The following is a 23,998-nucleotide window of genomic DNA, read 5'->3' as shown; positions in this document are numbered from 1 at the left end:
ATGGTCCTTTTCAGATAACTTTTAAAGGAGAAGAAATAAAGAAAACTTCTTAGAACAAGTCACAAAGACAGAAAACTCATTCTCCTATTTTCCAGACTCAATCTCTTCCTCTAAAAGAAATACTTTACTTCTATTGGATTTTCTTCTGCTATTTTCTTCTGCTAATGTTAAATGTGCACATTGTATGATTGTGTGATATTTGGAGCTGGCATTGCACCATTTCTCTGTTTTTACACCGGTGCAAGCATCCTTGATTGCAGCAAAGTTGTTGGCACCTGTCTATCTTGAGACACAATGGAGTACATCTCTGGGGGTGAAGTCAAAACTGCTGTGTTAAGAGCACCAAAGTGACCTCCCCGGGGTGCAAGCCTGGGAAGTGTGCATGGAGGTCCTGGGCTGCCCAGATGGCAAGACTCTTGGCAGAGCAATTCATTTGGCACCAGCATGGCTGCATGGCCGCTGGAATGAGGTGTATAATGTGCCATCCATCCATCTTAGGGCCTCCATTCCAGATTTGGTAGGGTTTGCTCCTTAGCCTTTTCTTCTCCCAAAGATGTCCCTCAAGGCTGTGGAGGTTTAGGGTCAGTTTTCCTTCTCCTAAGTGGGCTGCTTTCCCAGGCTGACAAGTCTCATCAAACTAAAGGAGAAGAATATAGGATGCAACAGTTCATGGGGGTACACTAGGCAGTTTCTGCTATTGGACTAAGTACTTCCTCTGAATAGAGAAGCAGCTGCACTATTGCTCAATAGTCTGGTTCTTAAGTTATGCAAGCGGTGTGATTACTGCTCCCCATAACTGCTTTCCACCCTGCTCCTGTAATGGATGAAGGGGATGTTTATGCAGCTAAAAGCTCATCAGCATCACCTTCTTAACTCAGCCTTTGTTGCTGGTGTGGTTCTTCTCATGTGATCCTGCATCTCTTTGTGGTTCATCCATTCCTACATTACTGGAGTGATGTGGGACCTAGGACCTGGTTTTCTGTACCAACTGGTTCATCTTGTTGTTTCCAACAGTGGCTAGTCTGGTACCTCCCCTGTTGATTGTCTCGATATGGAATACAGAGGTATAGCACTTCTGAATTTTGAAGCATCCATAGCTAAAAACAGTTGATAGACCTTTCTCCATGATTACTCCTTTAAAATGTCATTGAGGACGGCACTCATTGCCACATCATGTGGCAGTGAATTCTATAAGTTAAGTATACATTTGGGAAGGGGGAATTTTTTTTATAAAAAAAATGATATTTATTCCAAGTTTAGGATTACAAAAAAGAGAGAAGAGCAGTACAAAATATATAAAAGAAAAAAAAAATACAAAGAAAAAAATTTTTTTCCATAACAGAGCAAAGTATAAAGAGAAAAGAGAACGATAAGCAAGACAAAAAATATAAAAATACATTAAGTTAAATTAAAACAAAAGCAAATTAAACCTTTACATAACTTTTTCCCTTTACTTATTTCCTTGACCTCCTCTCACCTCCCAGTTTTGTATTCTAGTTCAGATCATTTTTTCCAGCAAATCCTTCCAACCTTATTTTCATTTACGTATTTTAATTTAAAATATTATAATTAAACATCCTCTATTTCTTCAATTTCCTCAACTCATTTTTGCCTAATCCTTTATATCATATCTACCAAAACTGCCTGAATTTTCTTTTTCCGACATCTTTTTAACAGTCTTTAATATTACAATATTTTTGAAGATATATTTTAAATTTTTTCCAGTCTTCTTCCACCGACCCCTCTCCCTGGTCTCGGATTCTGCCAGTCATCTCAGCCAACTCCATATAGTCCATCACTTTCATCTGCCATTCTTCTCGGTTGGGTAATTCTTGTGTCTTCCAGTACTTTCCGATAAGTATTCTTGCTGCTGTTGTAGCGTACATAAAGAAGGTTCTATCCTCTCTTCGCACCAATTGGCCGACCATGCCCAGGAGGAAGGCCTCTGGTTTCTTCTGGAAGGTATATTTGAATACCCTTTTCATTTCATTATAGATCATCTCCCAGAAGGCCTTGATCCTTGGGCATGTCCACCAAAGGTGAAAAAATGTGCCCTCAATCTCTTTACATTTCCAACATTTATTATCTGGCAAATGATAGATTTTTGCAAGCTTGACTGGGGTTAAGTACCACCTGTAGATCATTTTCATTATATTTTCTCTTAAGGCATTACAAGCCGTAAACTTCATACCTGTGGTCCATAACTGTTGGGAAGGGGGAATTAAGCATGCAAGGCCAGACTACACATTGATGTAAAATATAGTTTGATCCTTGTTTGCCGACACTATTGCAGAATAGGGCTCTAAGCTGCTTTTGGTAGGTTGACCCCCAAATATTTTATTACCTGACCTCTATGCATACTCCCACACACTTCATTTCCAGCAGATCTAGGGAAAAACATTAAACATTAAAATCTCAAACAGGATGCTGACCACCTAGGCTGTTGACATTCTTAGATAACCCCTCTCTCGCTAACTAGACTTAATCTAAGAATGTCAGCTGCCTAGATGGTGAGCTTCCTGTCTGAGAGATTGACTAGAGCTTCAACAGGAAGGCTTGTCAAGTCTGCTGAAAAGTCAGTCTCCATGGACAGACTGAAGACCTATTGGATTCATCGACCTCTGGGGAAGCACCATCCTGGCAGATCCCTCACCCTGTGAGACTCGGACAAATGGGACTTAGGCATGACTAAGTTTTGCTGAAAATACAGTGGTGCCTCGCAAGACGAAATTAATCCGTTCCGCGAGCGTCTTCGTCTAGCGGTTTTTTCGTCTTGCGAAGCAACCCTATTAGCTGCTTAACGGATTAGCGCTATTAGCGGTTTAGCGGCTATTAAAGGCTTAAAGGCTTAGCGGATTAGCTGCTAAAAGGCTATTAAAGGCTATTAAAGGCTTAGCAGGTTAGATAAAGGGGGCGAAAAGCGAAAAAAAAATCTCAAGACTTGCAAGACATTTTCGTCTTGCGAAGCAAGCCCATAGGGAAATTCGTCCTGCGAAGCAACTCAAAAACGGAAAACCCTTTCGTCTAGCGGGTTTTCCGTCTTGAGAGGCATTCGTCTTGCGGGGCACCACTGTATAGCCAATTTCAACTGACTAATGTTTATGTAATTTCTGCTGATGAAATTATCTGAGGGGGAAAACTATTTCTATATGTATCACCACTTTCCTCTCAAATCTCCCTTGAGGTTCTGCCACCACCAGATGCCAGGGAAAAAAAGGGGGGCGCCTGTTGCAGCATGTCTCTAAAATCTAACATTTTTCAATGCTCCTGTTAAAATAAGTATTTAGGCTATTTGTTCTCTTGAAGGCATTAATGCTCATTGCCAAGATTACAGAAAATATAATAGACATCAGTGCTTCTGCATCCCTTTAAGGGGCTGGTATGTGATGCTGTATTACAATGGATTTGCAAATGCAGAGCAGTGCCTATAAACACTTACTCAAGGGACTATTCATGTCTCAGCCCATCTGAAACTGGCGCACTCAGAGAATGTGGGTTTTATATAAACAAGCTATATATAGATAAATGCAGCTTGTCCTTTACTCTTCTCCTTTCTCCTGTGAGGTTTTTGGAAAACCAAGAGTATCTTCTTGCCGTCTGTGTAGTATGTACACCCTTCAGGATTGCATGTAAGCTTTGGCACTGAGAGATGTGAGCACTGTGCTCATGTAGTAGTAGTAGTAACAATAATTTTATTATTTATATGCAGCCCATCTGGTTGGGTTGCCCCAGCCTCTCTGGGCAGCTTCCAGCACACACAAAAACATAATAAAATATCAAACACTAAAAGCAATGCAAGTAAACCCGTTATACTTTCTGGGTTCAGAAAGTAGCATTTTTGGTGTTTAAAGCACTCTCTCAATTCGGATTTTGAAGCACTTTTAAGGGTATTGCTCCTTAATTTAGTGCCAGTTTTAAGGCAGTGCAGGTGCCCCCACACACGGCACTGAGCCAAGGGGGCACAAACTTGAGAAGATCCATAATTGAGAAGATCCACTTTTGGCCTCACACAGGGTGTTAAAGATTGCCAAAGTCTGCCCCTGCCTTAACCTCTCCCTGTTAAGTTGCAAACTCTGGAATCTGCACCAGTTCCCTGACTTTCCCCTTTGGCTAATGGCAGGTCCCATTTGGATCGGGGCAGTGGTATGGGATCCTAGGGTTAGATTCCCCTACTCCCTGCCCACAGTAGCTCCAATCCAAATCAGGAGCCCCTGCAGCTGCTTTTTCTACAATAAAAATACAGCAAGCATTCCAATCACATATATAGTGTGCTCTCAGACTTCCATTCATTACATACCAGCAAACAGAGGTTTGCCAGTTAATACACATTAATCTGTGTACTCACTCTGGTTTATTTTGCACCCAGCGTGCTCCACCACTGATTTGGAAATTGTGTACACACAATGTTAACTACAATCCACATCTACCTTTTTGTTTTTTGTTTTAAATGAAATACTATGCTTTGATGCATGTTACCCCAAGCCAGTGCCAATACAAATTGGAAAAAAAAGTTATGTTTGAAGTGGCCCTTAGACCTGCCCCAACTGATACAGGAATACAGTGGTACCTCTGGTTAAGAACTTAATTCGTTCTGGAGGTCTGTTCTTAACCTGAAACTGTTCTTAACCTGAGGTACCACTTTAGCTAACGGGTCCTCCCACTGCTGCTGTGCCGCTGGCACACGATTTCTGTTCTCATCCTGAAGCAAAGTTCTTAACCCAAGGTACTATTTCTGGGTTAGCGGAGTCTGTAACCCAAAGAGTATGTAACCCGAGGTACCACTGTAATAACACCAGTCTATTTTTTGTGGGCTGTTTTAAGAATTATTGCGTAATGAGCTTAAAACACTCTGAACACTTGAAATGTGCCGCATAAACATTAATAATAATAATAATAAAATTTTTTATTTATATCCCGCCCTCCCCAGCTGAAGCCGGGCTCAGGGCGGCTAACAACAAAATGGTATTATTTTCAATGTGCAGTTTACCAAGGCTTCCTTCTTAGCTATTGCCATGGGTGATGTCAGAGGGTGGGAGGGCAAGCGCCCCCCAAAGGAGCTCCCCACACTTGCCTCCTCCATTTTTGGACTCCTGTCATCAACATATACTACTATTTTACTTCCAGAGACCTTAACATGTAGTAGCAGGACACAACTCCCTCACTTCTGTGTCCCCCGAAAATTTCTTTCTTTTGCTGCCACCAGCTATCATAAAAGCTCTTGGCATTAATATGCTCATTACCTTTAACAGTGATACTGTTTTAGTTGCTGGGGGGGGCGGGGCGGCGGGGAATAACATTCACAAATCTAGAAGGAAGAGTCTTCCTGGCTTTTGTCCTGAGGAATCCCAGTGTGCCATAGTTAGAGCAGTAACTAGAGGGTGGTGGGGAAGTTTAAATCTTGGAAATCCCCCCAGAAACCTGGCACGAGCACACAGCAAGACAGGCTCCCATTTAGTCTGATTCTTTAGCCTCAAGCAAAACTACGTACAGAACAACCGTTCAAAACAGAGACAAATAACTGCTTACCTTTCTGGCTACCTCCTCCAGCCAAATATCTGTCCTACAGATTATCTGGGACCACCCGGCGAAGTTTTTCTGCAGCCCATCCTTCCTGCCAACCTGCTAGCAACTTCAGGTTCTTGTTTTGCAAAAAGGAGCAGGCAAGCAGCGGGCTCTAAGCCAAGCCAGGGAGCTGAACGGCTTTTCCTGCTGGCATGTGTTCAGTGGATCTGAAGTCATTAACGAGAGAGGAATCTGTCCACCTTCTGAAATCTCCTGAGGCTTCTTGCCCAGGCGCACTATCTGCAAATTTCTCTGGTTCTCTCCCCCCCCCCCCCGCTGTAATTTTACACAGTTTTCCTCCGCCCCTGCCAAATCAAACGCGACGAAATGGCAATTTTCCTTGCTTACTCCACTTGTTGATTCAGGAATGTTGTCTTTTGTTGCCACTTTTTTCTCCCTCAAAGAAGGAAAATGTCTTGCATTGTGGGAGAAGCTTGGGAAAGGAAAAAAAAAAGGGCTGAAAATAACGCTCTACAGGGCCACCCTATGCACGTTTACTCAGATGTAAGTTCCACGGATTTCCATAGGATTTACTCTCTAGAGTATGGGGTTGCAGCCTAAAACCATGAGCAAGAGTATTTGTATAACATGGTTACGTGGGGAAAAGGGCATATTCTAAGATTTTATTCGTGCTTTGGGCTTCTGATATTCCCTCAAAGTTAAGCTACTGCAACAGCTTTTATGATGCAAATGTAGCAAGCGAAGACAGCGTCATAGGAACAGAAGAGAAGAAATTGGGATTTTGATGGTTAACCTATTGAGTAGGTAATAAGTAAACAGGGCTTCCCCCATCTGGAAGCATTTCTCCCCATTTCCTAATTTTTAAGACCTGCCTATCAAAGGTAGACAAGCTACTGTATATCCTTTGGGTGGCGAGCTATATACTTCTGTGATAAATATACAAGCGGATAGTTTTAAAAAATTGATCCTCCTGTCAGAATTTCTCATTGATCCTTCAAGAGGGAAATCTGTTTGATGTAAGGTTCGGGAGTGTGGGTTAGTTCCCAGGCAGTGCAATCCTCGGCTTACACAGTCTCGCTTACTCCGAATCCAGCGTGCTCCCACCACTGGTGTTTGAAGCCAAATACGCACGATGTTAGCCACAATCAATCCGTCTCTTGCAGCTTCTTGTTTGATGTGCTTTCTCTCAGAGCAGCTTGTGTCTGATTAGAAAATGGAAGCCTTGGTTAAGCTGAGGTGTGTACAGTCCAGGCAGCCATTGCACACGTGCGGATGATACCACACGACAGAAGGAAGCTTCAGTGAATTAGAACTGGGTGTGGGGAAACCAATCATGTAATGGGCATAGAGGGGAAATATCCTTGTCCCCTTTTAAGCACATAACCCGCCCCCCAACCGCATTTATTCAGAAATAAATTCCACTTTTTTCTTCCTCCACACCTTTTGATTTCCCTTTTGATTTAAGCTTCTTGCTGTATGTGTTTTGAGTTTTGCTTGTCTCAAGGGATTTTTACTTACTTCATTTATCAGCCATAGCCTGCCTTATCAATTATTACTTTATAAGAGTCATTTTGTGTGGCTGTTTCATATACAATACTGTCTAGTTAGTGTACACACCAACCCATTTGTAGCGCAAAAATGTGCTGTTGTTTTCTGAATAAGGACTTGCTCATTCTTGTCCTCATGAAGCATGCTGCTTTTGTTCTAGAGCGATTCCAGATGGTGGCATCAACATGGGTGGATGTGGTTACTTGATGCACATTTGACACCCCCCCTTTATTAGATTATCCGCACCTTCCCCTCCCTGCACGTGCCCCAGGTGAATGAAGAAAGAAGAGGTGATTGTGACTTTACTGTGGGCCCCCACACAATAGCATTGGGCAGGTGTGGAACCCCCCCCCATATTGTTGGGACGACCCCCCCCATCTGTTTTCAAATGCGGGGTAATACAAAATCAATTTGCAACGAACTTTTGTTTTTTGGAATGAAACCAGTTTCTCAACAATATATTTTCAGGAGCAAAAAATATGCAGATTGTGTGTGGATGACAGACAAAAATCAGTCTCTATTGATTCTAGAATAAAATGGTGGGTGTATACTAGGGATGGGTGATAAATCAATATATTGTCCCAAAATGGATTGAAGTCCATACTGTCATATTGGTTTCATAATGTTTGACCTGCTTACTTTATTGGGGCTCAATAAAGCACACTCATTGTTGCAACCCTTACAGACGGGGGGTGCTCTGATGTGCACAATAATTTACAATGTAAAATTTAGAACAAACAAAACCAAAGAGAGGAAACTAGATCCTTTTTAGTTCTTATTTCCCATCCCTGCAAACCAACTTTAAAGATGCCTAGCATAAAAACCTCTGGACCTATTTCTAATTTGTCAGGTTTCCTTCCCATGTTTATTTCCCAATAACAATGTGTTATGGGAAGTTTTGTTTTTTGACTTGGTTTTGGCCTCAAACCCCAAGCCAAATCAGGCAGCCTTCAGATCAAGGCATGCTGTTTTCTAAAGTGCCACATCAAGTCTGAACCAAATCTTGAGGCCATTGCATACCTGCTACTTGTAGAAATCCCCTTGTAATGAAAGGTGAGCTGTCAGGAAGCAGAATTGTGTGCCCAGTACTGCACATTTGTTCCCCAGAGCCCTGGAGAATTGTGGTATAGACATATCCTGAGTTACATCTTGCTTAACTCAGCAATTTAACAATTCATAACATTTCCCCCCTAGGTTTATGTGGTCTGTTTGTTTTCACAATGGGAAGAATGTAAGAAACAGCTTCATTTTCTGGTGGGGGTACCATGCATTAACTGAGTTTGTTTTCTTCCATGGCTCCAAGTAGGCTCAAAATGTCATCTATAACTGTGCATAATGTGCCATTTTCTTACTGCTAAAACTAGTACTGTGTCCTTCCCACAACATTTACTTAGTGCTAAGAAAATAACACATTTACACATGCTGAGATGAAATTTCGGCCAGACACTTTTGCATTGTGTCTCTGTACCCTTTCTGTAAAAATTAAGCAACATCTTCAGCTTATTAACAGTGGTTTCTGGTGAAGGCCCTCATTCTAATAAGTGGAAGAATGTCCTTGAAAATTTGAGTGCAATGGGCCCACAGTCTAGATCAATTCAATCTGGAGTGTGGCCACTTTGTTTGTTTTATGTAGGAGACTATCCAGAGATTAAACAGCTCTCCCTGGCATCTAAAATTTTATTTCGACTTTTGGGGGAAAATGCTGTTAATTGATTGGGGCCCCATTTCATATCTACACTTAATGACATATAAAGTATGCCAGGTTTGTATATCAAATAAGCAGTTATCATGCCTGTTCCAGGGGTTGTTTTCGAGTGCAGCCGTAGCTCTTTAGGAACCAAAGACAGCTGACAACAGCTATGTCTTTTCAATGAAATATCCCATCCTTCAGTGAACCATGGACTATTTTTTTGTTGAATGTACACAAACAATGTGAAAAGGCTAAAGCAGAAGGCAACCATTTCTTTGTTTTAGTCTTAGCCCATAATAAAAATGGCATTAAAACAAGGTAATAACAGGAGCTAATAAAAGTACTAAGCGTATTTCTAATACAACAAGCCCTTAAATCAAACTCTGTTATGTATTGACCAGAGCCAAGGGAAGGGACGTCATTTGGCTGGAGCTGGTGGGAGTCAAAGTCTAAAACATCTGTGATCTTTCAAAAATATAGCTAAAACATTTTATGGACATTCAGAATGATAGGGTAGTGAAACCGCATGGGTAGCCAATGTGGTACCCTAGAGGTTGTTGGACTCCCATCATCCCTCACCACTGGCCATGCTGACTAGGACTGATTTGGAGTCCAGCAGCATCTAGATTGTGTCATGTTGGCTTCCCGCTGTTATAGTACTTTTCCTATTTATACTCTGCCCATCTGACTGGGTTGCTCTGGGTGGCTTTAAGCATATATAAAGACACAATAAAACATTAAACATTAATAAAATTTCCCTATACAGGGCTGCCTTCAGACAGCTTAGGGGTCAGATAACACCATACCTTCCAACATTTATCTGATGAAAATAGGGATGTCCTAAGGAAAAGTGGGACATTTCAGGACCCAATCAGAAACCGGGATGGCTTCTGTAAATCCAGGACTGTCCCTGGAAAATAGGGACACTTGGAGGGTCTGCTAAGGTAGGTGAAGACATTGCTCAATAGATTGCTAGCAATGTGAGACAGCTTTCACTCCCATGTTGGTACATAAACACAGCGTACTATGTTTACTTTGGAATTTGCCAGAGGGGCCAAATCTTTTTGGACGTGTACATTATCCTCCTTTTAAATTCAAGTTTTGCGGTAACTGCCCTAAAGCCAGTAAAATAATCTAGCGAGAAGCCATGCAATTAGACCATCTGCCAAGCCCTCTGCAGCCACGATATGTAAATTGACAAGCTAAATTGGCTTTGCTCCAATAAACAAAATTTTGGAAGCTTAAACCAAGAAAAGCAATAGCATTCTGTGGCTTTAATTATACGGTGTGTAACATCTCCCTGGTGGACTTAAGGCCTCTGTCCAAGACCATCAGCTGGGGGTGGTTGTTTTGTGTGCTGAGCTGCTAGCAGCAGTTCCTGCATCCAAACTTGCCAGTTCAAAATCCAAAATATAAAATGCAAGTCTAACAGCTCAATTATGACGCCTACATTAACAAATTTGGGCAAATTCCTAAACCTCATCTAGGACAAGATGAACGCAAACTAAGATTGTAGATATGCTGAAGATGCTTTCAGGTAATTAATCACCCTTAGTGTTTTAAAGTCTCTATGATATGGACCTTGTCTGATCTGTCTATCCTTCCTTGTACACATCTGAAAATGTTGGTGTCTAGAGTTTTGCTTCTTCTGAATCATACCAGCTCTTATATTCTAGCTACATGGAAGTCAGGGTGTAGGGATTTTCTCCTACCGTGGAGTACTTGACTAAGGAAGTATCTTATTCTATTAACTTCCTAAAGACCATAGTTGGTAACCTCCTCCTCTGTCTCTTTGTAAATTTAAAACAATAGACAAGAAGACTAGCAAGTAATTTTTAAAAGGGGGGGATATGAATTTGATACCACGTTATTAGACTAAATAAAATTGTCAATATGGTCTCCCATTTTCTAAAGAACCGTTTTAACAGGGGTGGGTGGAAATCCCCCCCCCCCAAAAAAAAAACCCCAATGAAAGTGACATTTTAGTTGCTATCAAGCTGTTATGGCTGAACTTCAATTCTCAGCTCAGACCTACATCGTTGTGGTGGGAAGTCTATAATCCAAAGCCAGTGCTAGACTTAATAACGACAATACTTAGCGTTTACTTCAGGCTTCCCCATGTGATGCTCCCCAGATGTTTTGGAGTACAACTCTCATTATTCCTGACACTGGCCATTGTAATACGAAACATCTGCAGAGCACCAAGCTGCAGAAGACTGATTTCCATTGTGCTTTTGGACTGATCAAAGCACTCTGCGTGCATCAGATGTGGGGAACGTTTGTCAGCCTGAGGCCTGTAGGCCCTTGAGGGGAACCTTCTAAGGACTTCATGACATTGGTGTCTGGGGCCAAAGTCAAGAGCGGCTGAAGCAATCACACATTTCAGCTACCCCAAACCAGAGGTTTCTACAGACACACACATTTATGTCTCTGTCCTCCATCTAAGCAAGCAAGCAGACATTCCAGCTAGGCAAGAGCACTCGAGGTGGAACTGGAGAAGAAAGGGGTGGCCTGAGGGGGCCATGGTGTAGGGAGAGTCCCAAAGGCAGCCACACAGAGAGCCCTGGGAGATCACATTCTCTGGTCCTGACATTGAGGGAACCCTGTTAGGCAAGACAGTATCGCCTCCATAACGCAGATGGCACTTTCATAGGTTTTTTTAAAAAATATAGTTTTTATGAACGATTTTCTTGGGTTACAAAAGTACATACATTGTCTCTATTTTCAGATCATAACGACCTTTCTACAGATCAGTTATATTCAATGTGAGACATTAATGTTGTATGCAGTAGGAAGTTGGGGAGAAGAGAGGCAGGGAGAGAAACCGGGGGAGAGGGGGTAGTAAACTTTCATCGTTTTACATAGTGTATGTGCAAAGTTATTGTGTCAGCGTCACGTGGGTAGGTTCTCTTTCTATTCACTTATTAGTTGTCATTGGCAGAGGCACAGAGGGGCACAGAGCATGGTTGGTTGCCTTCAGTTGACTAAATTTTGTTTGCGTGCGTGTGTGGGTAGATGGGCGTTGGGTGAAGTTAGCCATATCAGTTCATATGCTGTCAGTGGCTTATTGTTGTTTTCTTGTTGGGCTGTGTGTGTAACAAAGGGGAGCCACACAGGGGTGAAGACGTCCTCTTCTATGTCTCCCTGTGTTCGTCTCGGTTTGTTGGTTAGCTTTTCTAGTAAGGCAGTTTCCCATACAGTTTGGTACCAGTGGTCCATGTTCACTCCTGAGCGCTCCCTCCAGTGTCTAGCTATGATGCTGTGGGCTGCTAAGAGTAGGTGGCTTATAGTTGAGTGTGAAATATGAACTTTAGGTGCTACACTACCTTGCCCGTATGCTACTGAAACCGGTGAGAGCTGGATTCTGATTCTCTTGGCCTGCATGAAGCTCATTGGGTGGCTTTGCCCAAGCCACTGTCTGTCAGGCTAACTTACCTCACAAGGGTGTGTTGCATTCAAACAGGCCACCTTGAGCTCCTTTGAGGAAAGGTGCAATACAAATGTGATAAATATAAAATAAACACGGCATAGGCAACAATATTAAAGAAAGCAATAAATGCTAGTCCAGGAGGGTACTTGATGTGAAATGTTTTATGTGGTTTCTATGGTGACTGATTAGACTGCCTGGCGACTAACAGCATGAAATAGTGCTGCTGACTGAGAATAGTTGATTCCCATGGATTCTGGGCATTGCATGCCGACTAGGTATTTGTTATCTAGAGTGATGTGTTTGCGTGTGTTAGTTCAGCCTGTGGGTACCTACCTACATGCTTACCTAGTTTAGTTTGAGCTTGAAATAGGAATGCTTCTAGGACCAAAGTCTCCTACATTTTCTAAATTACACAGACACACACACACACAAACACACAATGCTGTAACCTAATTCTCCCCTTTGTATTCCACAACATGTTTTGGAGAAACCCAAAATTAGATATAAAAGTTACCTTAAGGCTGTGATATGTAATCTCAGTTGAAAACCACGGGGTTGATATCCTGATCATAAGGACGCTTTATGCTTTCTGACCTCAGACCTCCACTTTGCAGCCTGCTTGACCAAATCCTGCGCTGAACATAAGGTTCACACTGCAAATACACAGGTCCTGGAGTGGAGCCATAGTGCTCTCCTCTTTTTCACCTGGCTGCCCCAGTAAGGGCACTTGTAGGTATCTATCCAGCTTGCTTTCATACACATTTTGTCTCTTTCCCCTTGAGGAAACTTGACTTTCAAGCTTCTGCTTTATTTCTCCTTAGCTTTCTCAGCTAGGCCCACTGTGAAGAGCAACTCTAAGAGGCATATCAAAAGCCCCTGAGGATGAGTGAGTTTGCGCTGAATTCAAAACAGAATCTCCCTGTACTGTTTCAAAGCCAAGTTGCGTGCTTGAACAGGTCTGTGCAGCAGGTGGATGCAGTGGGGAAATGTATTTCAGACCCGCATTTCTGATTTCATTTTCCACGAGCAGGAGGAAAAGTTTGGTTTTTTGGGCCAAGTCTGTGGGTTGCAGGAGTGCAGTCATCTTTATTTGCATCTCTGTTTAGCATATGTGATCCTACATGTTTATAAGGGCTCATCCAGTTTTCCACTCGTTCCCCTGGGAAAACCCCATTTTTACTACTGAATTGGAGCAAATGTCAATGGGATTTTTTGCGGACTAATATTTACACTAAAGGGTGGTTTTTCCCTGGGAAAGTAGTGGGGCAAACAGAAAACCATTTGAACCCATGCCCAGAAAGCACGGGACAAACAAAATACCATTCAGACTTACGTTTTCTAGGCATGGAACAAGCGGAAGTATGGATGAATACTTCGGAGAGGTTTTTTTCTGTTTCGCAGGTGAGCAGGGGTTCAAAATTGTGCTGCATCTGAGAAATACAGCCTGTTCCCCTAACCAGCAGAAGTAAGAAGTCTCAGTGATATTATTATAAAGAATAAAAATACGGACTTGATGACCCTCGAGGTCCCTTCCAACTCTACAGTTCTATGATTTAATTTTATGATATCTTGCCTTTCAGCCTCCAAAGGCAACCATTTTAATTAATAGCACGGTGCACCCTGATGTGGTGAGGGTTGGTCACTAGGTTTCATGGGTCTACCCCACCAAATGCTGGAGTCTGTTTTGATGCCATATGAATCTAATCCAGTTGGCTACACCTCCCCCTCAAGTCTCCCCCCCTTTTTGTCTCCTATATTTCCCATGGGTCTTGGCAGCCCATGATAACTGCCGCAATGCTCCCATCAGCACCTTGAATCAAAGTGATGAGATCCACTTTCCTTAATAATACCTGGTCCTTTGAGCTCTAATCTTCAACAACTCTGGGAAAGGGAGAATCATAAAATCGTAGAATTGCAGAGTTGGAAGGGACCACTAGTCCAACCCCAAACAATGCAATAATCTTTCGTCCAAGGCGGGGCTCGAACCTACAACCCCAAGATTAAGAGTCTCATGCTCTACTGACTGAGCTAGAAGGGAAGATGTGTGTGTGTATTGCTCCTGGACTTTGTTATCTGGTGTTCTGCGGGGACATCCTTCATTCACACATGGCAATCTGTCATCTTTCACTCCTTGTCAGTGAACTGCTCAGGTGAGACATCTGAAAGAATCCATAGCATGTCCTTTTTGGTCATATCTGAGCTGGCAGGGTTAGAAGGGAAGCATCTATCATCCCTCCCTTCCTCCCATCCCACACAACCTCCAATTTCTCTTAATATGCCTGCACAGGAAAGGCCAATTTGAAGTGTGATTGCTGTGAGCGTTTGCCTTATGGTTTGTTATTCCGCAGGTCAAAGGTGAAGGGTTGGGGCATTAATCAGCAAGCACAATGCAGAACAGAGATGCTAATTGTGTCTAAAAAAAAGGAGCCCGCTGTCATGGGAACAACAGATGAAAGAGAAGCCTTTTCAAGGATAACATTCACAAATGAGACAGCATACCTCAAATGTGCCTTTCAAGACATGTGCGCGCATGTATGTGTATAATTGTTAATGCTTTATAAAGAATTGGGAGCCCATCCTTTCAATCAGTTTCTACATCTTGCTGCCTGAGGTGAAGCAACAAATGGTTATTACCCCGCTCTCCATCTTCCCGCAAGCCAAGGTGCAAAGTACCAAAGACTAATTATTTTAGCATCCAGGACACAAGTACCCCTCTCACTCCCTGCAAATGCGACTACAGTGGTACCTCGGGTTACAGATGCTTCAGGTTACAGATGCTTCAGGTTACAGATGCTTCAGGTTACAGACTCTGCTAACCCAGAAATAGTACCTCGGGAACTTTGCTTCAGGATGAGAACAGAAATTGTGTGCTGGTGGCACAGCAGCAGCGGGAGGACCCATTAGCTAATAATAGTAATAATAATAATTATATATATATATATATATATATATATATATATTATTTATATCCCGCCCTCCCCAGTCGAAGCCGGGCTCAGGGCGGCTAACAACAATAAAATAATACAACATTCTAAAATCATTTCATTATAAAATTAATTCAAATCAAATTGATGGCAACCATTGGGCTTGGGCTAGAGTTCTGTGAAGATTGCCAAAGGAGGGAGTCAGACTGTGCCCTGACCAAAGGCCTGGTGGAACAGCTCTGTCTTGCAGGCCCTGCAGAAAAATGTCAAGTCCCGCAGGGCCCTAGTCTCTTGTGACAGAGCGTTCCACCAGGTTAAGAACAGTTTCAGGTTAAGAATGGACCTACACAACAAATTAAGTTCTTAACCCGAGGTACCACTGTACTCCTACTCCCACTATTTGCTTCCCTCTCATGGCACCCCAGATCAGCTGCAGGAGGCATATTCTCCACTCTGCCTAATGGTAGGGCCAGCCCTGAGTGCAGAACCTAACAAATATGCAATAATACATGATTGGGCTGTACCACTTGAAACCATTATCTGCACACAGACAATTTGGTTTCTGCATCTTATGATGATTCACTTTATATTCCTTTAACTAGAAATAAAAGCTTATTTGCCACACTTGGAGAAGGAACACCCATACTCTTCTCCTTTTTTCCCTCCCCACCTTATGTGAACAAGAAGCAAAACTCAAGATGGAGTTAAGTAGATAGGAGCAGGCTTGGATCGCAAGAGTGACCCAGAGTGCAAAGGAAGTGTATAATTGCCACTGAAGCTTCTGGAAGGAAAGAGTTGCCCTTGAGGATGTTGAAGTAGTGGTTAAACTTGCCTTTCTTGTGGCCCGAAAGGGGGGGCGGGCTGCAAATTGCCTCCTGAGATTCAGGGATGCCCTGTACCTGCCTCTTTTGGAGTCCTTGTAGTAGCCAAGACACCCTCACACACCACGATGATAAACATTTTGTTATTCTCAAATTATAAAGCTAAGGGAGCAATCCTAGTCCCTGGCTGTGGAGCAGTAGGGCTGGATGAAGCGGCAGAGATGCTCAATCGGTAGAGCCTGAGGCTCTTAATCTCAGGGTCGTGGGTTCGAGCTCCACAGTGAGCAAAAGATTCTTGCATTGCAGGGGGTTAGACTAGATGACCCTCATGGTCCCTTTCAACTCAAAATTCTATGATTCTACCTCATCCATAGTCCTTCCACATGCACAGGAAAGGGTGTGGGGGTATTTTACCTATTTATTTACTTGCAGTATTTATAGCCCATTCTTCCTTGAATATTTTCAATCCCGGAGTGGGGAACAAAGTGATAAAATAAACGGAGAAAAACAACACACAAAAATTATAAACTCACATAAAGAAGTTCAATAAACACAAATTTAACAGTTCTGTCGCAAAACCACAATAACAAGAATTTAAAATTCCAATTTAACAAAATGCCTAGGTAAAAGCAAACACGAGACATCCAAAGAGATTTAAACAGATGATAAAAACCAATGGTTCCAGTGCATTGGTTCCCACCCTGGTTTTTTTACTTAGGGCAGCCCATTCCCTCCTCCTCTGCCTTTCACACGAAGATGACCTACTCTGTGCCTACAGACTCTCTGTGTCTTCTGAGTAACTTAACACCTTTTGCCCCACCATCCAGCCTCTCAGCCTGAGTGGTATGAATTGTTGCCACAAGCATCCACGAAAAAAAACACCCACCACCCACAGCACAAACAGAGGGGAAAGAAACACACACACAAAAGGAAGAGGGGGATGGCAATAAGCCACAGCTGATGTTTCTCTCTCCTTTTCCATTCCTGAGGAAATTCAGAGGCCTCAATGCCAGTCAGGCTGCCAGATAGAGATGTGTAGATGGATTTGCAGGTCTCCCCCCTCTCATCTTTCTTTACTAGCTGGTACAAACAGTGTCCAAGGTCTTCCCAAGTCTAATTCATGCTCTGCAAGCTCCAGGAAACACCATCAATGGTAGCCTGCCAGTGGGCGCTCGGAGCTGGACCTCAGTGTCTGGGCTGAATGATGTGGGTGGAGATGCTCCATCAGATATACTAGTCCAAGGTCATTTAGGACTTTAAAGGTCAGCACCAACAGTTTGAATTGTGATTGGAAATGTAAAGGTAGAGGTACCCCTGACTGTTAGGTCCAGTCGCAGAAGACTCTGGGGTTGTGCACTCCTCTTGCTCTATAGTCTGAGGGAGCCGGCATTTGTCTGCATACAGCTTCCGGGTCATGTGGCCAGCATGGCTAAGCCACTTCTGGCGAACCAGAGCAGCACATGGAAATGCCGTTTACCTTCCCGCTGGAGCGGTACCTATTTATCTAGTTGCACGTTGACGTGCTTTCGAACTGCTAGGTGGGCAGGAGCTGGGACCGAACAATGGGAGCTTACCCCGTCGCGGGGATTCGAACCGCTGACCTTCTGATCGGCAAGCCTTAGGCTCTGTGGTTTAACCCACAGCTGGGAGCCAAACCAAACCAAACCAAAACCAAACCAGGCTTGCAAATCACCACTGATGCTTTCAAAAATGCTCTAGAGACTCTCCCTTCTGCCTCCCCTAAATGCGTGGGACTTGGCCTTTTCCCTTTCTCACCTTCTTAATCTCTCAGCCGCTGGAAAGAAAGGGGGCAGTGGGGAAAGACCAGGGCACAACACCACAAGCAGGACCTCTGCTTTCCAAAATAACTTGTGCTCCATTTATCCTTCTCAGTTGGTTGACTGGCCAACTCATATCTAGTCAGAAGTAATTCCCAAAGAGTTCTTTGGGGTTTGCAGGCTGTAGCCGTAGTTGTGCAAAATTCAAGTAAAAGCAAAAATGTGACATCACTCTATGCTTCTGCGTTGCTTACTGAGAGCTGGTATAACGTCGTGGCAGAACTGTGATCACTCAAGTCTTGCCTTTGACGTGAATTTGCTTAGTGGCCTTGGGCAGGCCATTCTCTCTCAGAATGCTGATCAGTCTACAGAATCATTCTGAGGACAAGGCAAGGCGGCATGGGAGAGATTTGCAATTGGATCTCTCGACATCTTTGTATTGGTTAAAAGCAGCCAACAGGGCTCCTGGTTGAGATTGGAGTCATGACACGAAAGGCTAAACCTGTCCTGCTTCTCTCTGTTTCCCTGACTTAAATTTTTCCCTTCTACCTTGGTTGGGGCGGGGGGAGACAGATGGACCATGGGGGTGTACCAGAAGGAGACAATGCAGCCACATAAAAGTCATAAGGTTTCTGCACCCTCCCCCACATCTCTCCATCCTCTACAAAGGCAAGCAAGAGGCATTAGCACAGAGACATTCAAGCCAGACAAAATATCTAGAGGAGGGAGCTGGGCTGGTGAAGGTTGAGAGAGTGTGGCCCCAGGAAAGTCCCATGGGCCAGCTTGAGGCTGCATTTGGCAAGAGGGCTGGAGGTTCCCTGTGCTTGCTTTTAATTAAGGGGGGGGGGGGAGATGTTGGGAAAATGCACTATATAAATGCTAAGTTTGTATCAATGCCTTTTGGGTTTCGATTCACTCAGGCTTGCTGATTTATTGACTGTTTCCGTAGTCTGCTGCCATTGCCTGTTTCGCTGAAGTCGGAATATTGTAAAATTGGGTTTTATTATATAGTGTTTTATCCCTGCTGTGTATTTCTACCCTGGGATCTTTCAATGAAGGGGGAACTATAAATAAGATAGATAGATAAGTACATTTCTTATTTGGGCCAGGGGAATCAACTTTTTGCAAGATAAAGCATTTTATTTTATTTTATGAACCCATAAGCTGGCACATTTCTATGCCAGTCACTTGTAGCTGGTGAACTTCGTGTCTGTAATGCTTCCCATTTTCCTGCTTGGAGGCCATTTTCGTTCCCCGCAAGTGAGCCAGATCTTACAAGCCTGAGATAACAAGCCTCAGCTGTGACTGGAAGTCTTTTCCTTGGAGGTTTTGAAGCAGAGCTTGGATGGCCATCGCCATGGATGTTTTACTGGAGATCCGTACATTGCAGGGGGTTGGACTAGATGACCCTCGGGACCCCTGACAACTCCATCATTCTATGATATACAAGTCCTTGGACTGTGTCTCCCAGCAGTGCTGCCTTTAGCATATGCGCCTCTGGGTACAAAGATCCGCCCAGCGCCCCCAAATTTAGTTTAGCCCCCAAATTAACACCACCACACTTATAAGTATACTTATAAGTATGCAAAGGTGCCGCTGACCCAGCTGCCACACAGCAGCTCAATACAATACGTAACATAATACTTTGATGTAAGAGTTAATTTCGCGTGCACGGCGCCGTTGAGAATGACAAGCGCAGTCATTGAGTCTGACAAGCACCGCCGTTGTGAATGACAAGTGCCGCTGCTGGCGCCGCGCGTCTTTGGTAAATAAGCTCACAAAGTCGAAAGTCCTTTAGTGAAACAGTAGGTATACATTTTGGTAATACCTAGGTATATATGTATTTTGTTTTTCTAGCTTGATCAAAATTATTTATTATTTCATAACAGGTAGATAGTTAAGAGCTTAGGTGGCTTCAGCGGCGGGTGCCTGGCACTCCCCAGAATTTGGCGCCCGGGTGCCCCGCACCCCTTGCATCTCCGGGGAAAGACAGTCCTGTCTCCCAGTTCTGTGTCCAAGTGATACATACAAGCGCTGGCCTGGATAAGGCTCTTAAAGATTTAGATTCCTATAAGCTTCCTGTAGCCTGCTATTGTCTGCTGGATGAATGGATGGATAGATGGCAGCCACGAAGATATTTATACCTTGTGCCTAAACAAGAAAGTCAGTCCCCGTGATAGTCACAAAACTTGCTTTCACATAAAGTACGGTATATTTCTGATTCAGAAGACGGTTTAATCAGTGCAAGATGAAACAGACTTATTAAACTTTTAAAAATCATTTCATAAAATCTCTTTTCAAGGGATACTTACATGAATACAAAGCTATTTGAACTATGTTTCTTACCAAATTGTTAATCAAGCCATTTGGGGGGAGGGGCACAAGAAATGTATATAGTTTTACAAATACACACAGGTCCCATCCCGCTTTATGAACACAGTGCATTTCCTGGTAATCTTTTATCAGGCAAGTGTTTGTTTCATGAGTTGATGATTTCTATTGATTCCTATGAGGAATTTTCTAATGCATTTCCAACCATGTATACCTACTGTATATAGCGAGGTTTAGGGACGAATTTTCACATAGTGAGGACCTGCATAAAGTGGGACCTGCATGTATAAGAAATACTGGAAATTTACATCTGGAAGATGTAAAGTCTTTGCACTAGTTATTATATATGTATACGTATATCATATACAGTAATGCATCTGCATTTGAGTATTGCATCTGAATGCTTGATTTGCCTCTACCGAAAAACCTGCTTTGCACAGTGATTTGAAAGTTCCCTCTCTCTGATATTATTTCTGTGATGGGTCATACACAAACATGAGCCCTCACTGGACATTCTTCATTGGATGATTATATTGTGAAGAAGGGATGTGCATAGACCCCTGATTCACGCTGTGGTACCACTCTAACGGGCTTTGAAGATGCTCGAACTCAAGACGAAAGGGAGAAACGTGCTAAGAGGAAGGCATGCTTGACAAACCCTCACCATTATCAACTCCCGCCTGGAAACCTATGTCCCCACGGTGGAAGGATGTGTGGGTCCAGAATTGGCCTCCACAGTCACTTATGGACTCACTGTTAAAACCATGTTTTTGGAAGACAATCTTACTCAGCTACGAATGATCACCAAAGAAGAAGAAGACCACTCTATGGCTCCCAGATCAGGGCAATTTGCCCTGTGTTGTCCCACCCATCCCAGATTCATCCCCCAAACAATTCAGGGATGGGGCTAAGAATTTTCAAAAGCCGTTGCAAATGTTCTGTGAATGTGTGTGCACAGCATTGTGCAGGATCAGAGCCTCCCACTCAGCTAAAAGGCTGCACAAAAGGAGAGTTGCGACCAACACAGTGTAGGATCAAATTGGATCCTGTGTGGACGCAGCCAGTTGAACCCCACAGGATTGATCCAGTCCAAGAATTGGGGGTTATTTTGGTCACATGTGCTGCATCAAGAAGATTTTGGGCATCACATGGCAGGACAGAGTCTCAAACAAAGGTGTGCTCTCTCAACGTTTCCAGCACGTTCACATTCCTGTTTCAGCAAAACGTCTATGGCTGGCTTAGTCATGTTCACAGAATGGAAGATGGCAGGATTCCTAAGGATCTCTATGCGGAGCTGGCTTCAGGTACCAGGCCCATCGACAGACCAACTCTGCAGTAGAAAGATGTCTGCAAATGTGACATAAAAGCTAGCAACATCAACTCTGTTATATGGGAATCCCTTGCAGATGACCGCAGTGCCTGCAGACAGATAGACAGGTAGTGCATCCATAGCAGTGAGCAGAGGAGGAACGACCGCTGGTAGAAATGCAGAGGGAAGAAATGCCATGGTGCATCTGCAGCAGCACAACCAAATACCTTCATCTGCCCCAGCTTCAACAAAACATGTTTCTCCTGTATCAATCACTACAGCCACAGCAGGCACTGTAACTCCCCAACAGTTTGAATTCACCTCGCAAGCTGCACTCTTCCATCGTATCACAAGACGCAAGGGTGCCAACAACTAGGGCTAAGTCTAGAGAAAAATGTGAAGTAGGTATTTCTGAATGCACAGTGAATACATTTCCCCACTGACTTACTGTCATCTGTCCCTACTCACTTAGGACTTAAAGGCAGGTTCTTCCAGGGCAGATGAGCTCCAGTACCTTTCTTGTTAGAAATTAAGTATTGGGGCAAAATAAACAACCCTTTGCTTCTTCTCCTGCTACCATTAGCTGCATACTTCTCATCCTTCCGAGAGTTAGAGGCAGGAAGGGGGACCTGCATCACACCATGTTTAGCTTTGTGCAACTACGAAGGAACACATGGAATTGCTGTTTCATTTCATGTTTCTTTAGCCTTTGATGTGGGAAGCAGAGAAACCTGGGGACTGGAGCCTTGTGGTTCCCACGTTGCCACTTAGAACGCTATCTCGTCACAGACAGCGCCGCGGAGCATAGCAAATGCATTGCAGTTTGCTCTGCGCAGATACTAACTGCTTAGCAATTTCTTTCCTTTTTTCTTTTTTTGCCGTGCTCCACCAAGTGAAAAAGAAAGGGGAAATTACACAGAGGAACAAAACCAACACCAGCTTCTCGTGATGTCAGATGAGTGGCTGTGATGTGTGGGTGGGTGAGGTGGGAGCTGGAGGGGGAGGGTGACACTCTTGAAGGCTTTGCCAGCGCTTCCTTCTGTGTTACAGCTTGTGCCCACTCGCTGCATCTCATTACCAAGTAGGGCCTGGGATAAACGGGGGAGGGAAATGAACTTTGGCTCGACGGGGGAAACAAGTAGAAGGAATTTCAGTTCTCTAAACTGTGAAAACCACCGTGTTAAATGAACAGTCAAACGTGCCCTTGTTCTATAGCTTCCTACCTTGGAAAACCCTTTCCACATCAGTTTGTCTGCTGATTACCTGACACGGAATTTCCACTGGACAGCAAGTGGGTCTGGGCATATTCTGTGCGCAAACACAGTATAATGAGGATGCTGGTAGCCCAGGCAGTCAGAATTTGCTATTGATTTGCAAATTCAGCATGGTTATCAGCCAGGGGATGGTCACTGTTGTTGATTTAATAATAATAATAATAATAATAATAATAATAATAATAAAATTTTATTTATATCCTGCCCTCCTCAGCTGAAGCCGGGCTCAGGGCAGCTAACAACAATAAAATAGTACAATATTCTAAAATCATTTCATTATAAAATTAATTCAACTCAAATTGATGGCAACCATTAGGCTAAAGTTCTGTGAAGATTGCTGAGGGAGGGAGTCAGGCTGTGCCCTGGCCAAAGGCCTGGTGGAACAGCTCTGTTTTGCAGGCCCTGCAGAAAGATGTCAAGTCCCGCAGGGCCCTAGTCTCTTGTGACAGAGCGTTCCACCAGATTGGAGCCACAGCCGAAAAAGCCCTGGCTCCGGAAGGCTGCAGGCTCCCCATACCTCGTGCAGACAGTCTTGAACTGGACAGGCCAATGATCTGACTCCATATAAGGCAGGCAGCTTCCAATGTTACAATCAGTTGGCAGCACCACCCTCTTGCGGGCAAATTTCCAAGCCGGTGCGTTTCTTTCAAAGGGCTGCATGGGTTCCATGGAGAAATAGACACGGCAAGTTTCAATTGGGGGGGGGGGGACAACCATATAGATTTTGCAGTAAATATCTCTAAGCAACGTGCTTCCCAACTGCAGCTTGAGGCGTTCCGGTGTAATGCAGCTGCTCAAAGCCTGTTTTGGGAAGTCCCCGCTTCAAATTACCACCTTGGCTAAGAACTCACTAGGTGGCTGTAGGCCACCTCTTCCTCTGCAATATGAAGATAGTAATAGAGGGTTGTCACACTGACAGCTGAAGTATGTGAAATGTGAATACTCAAGAAAAGTGCTTTAAGCCACAGCAGACATTTCAGGTGGCCCCTGTACTTTATCAATCACAACCACCACAATCAAACTCCTCCGCATAGCCTCTCCTACCTGCCAGCTTCTCTTAGCCACATTCCACTGTTTCTTTTTCCAGGTCCCATTCTTCCTTCAGTCTCGCCTCCTTTTCTCCCTTTCCTTATCAGATTTCCTTCCACTCCACTCTTTCCTCAGGGTCCTGCCATCCTACTGCCTATTCTGTTCCCTGAGCTATCCCGACTGTGCCATCACAGTTGCTCAGCCTTTGTGATGTCAGCATTGCCAGCAGCTTCACTGACGTCACAAATCCTTACTGCACAAAATGATTAGTGATTTTCTTCTCAAAATCAATGTGTTGTTTTTTTTCCTATCCTGACGTAACACTTTCCACAAAAATTCCT

At 43.7% G+C, this 23,998-nt stretch overlaps 2 protein-coding genes across 6 annotated transcripts in view; one reads left to right on the top strand and one right to left on the bottom strand.

The window, feature by feature from the left end:
* The window catches only part of LOC308476921 (uncharacterized protein), a 212,206-nt gene that overhangs the window by 23,254 nt on the left and 164,954 nt on the right, over positions 1-23,998 (top strand). The gene's annotated exons all lie outside the window — the stretch shown is intronic.
* RASGEF1A (RasGEF domain family member 1A) overlaps positions 1-23,998 on the bottom strand; it is a 220,756-nt gene that overhangs the window by 64,197 nt on the left and 132,561 nt on the right. The window contains exon 1 of one of the 4 annotated variants that reach the window (XM_081005024.1): positions 23,673-23,809. The exons of 2 other annotated variants lie outside the window; for them this stretch is intronic. The gene's annotated coding sequence lies outside the window, so the exon portion shown is untranslated. Of the gene's footprint in view, positions 1-5,526; positions 5,787-23,672; positions 23,810-23,998 lie in introns of those variants that run through there. One more of the 4 variants, XM_081005023.1, reaches the window with a different exon arrangement.

This window comes from Podarcis pityusensis (assembly GCF_964106645.2).
Source record: "Podarcis pityusensis genome assembly, chromosome: 5".
Classification (NCBI taxonomy): Eukaryota; Metazoa; Chordata; class Lepidosauria; order Squamata; family Lacertidae; genus Podarcis; species Podarcis pityusensis.
Note: the sequence above shows the minus strand (reverse complement) of the source record. Positions and strands in the feature narration are given on the sequence as shown.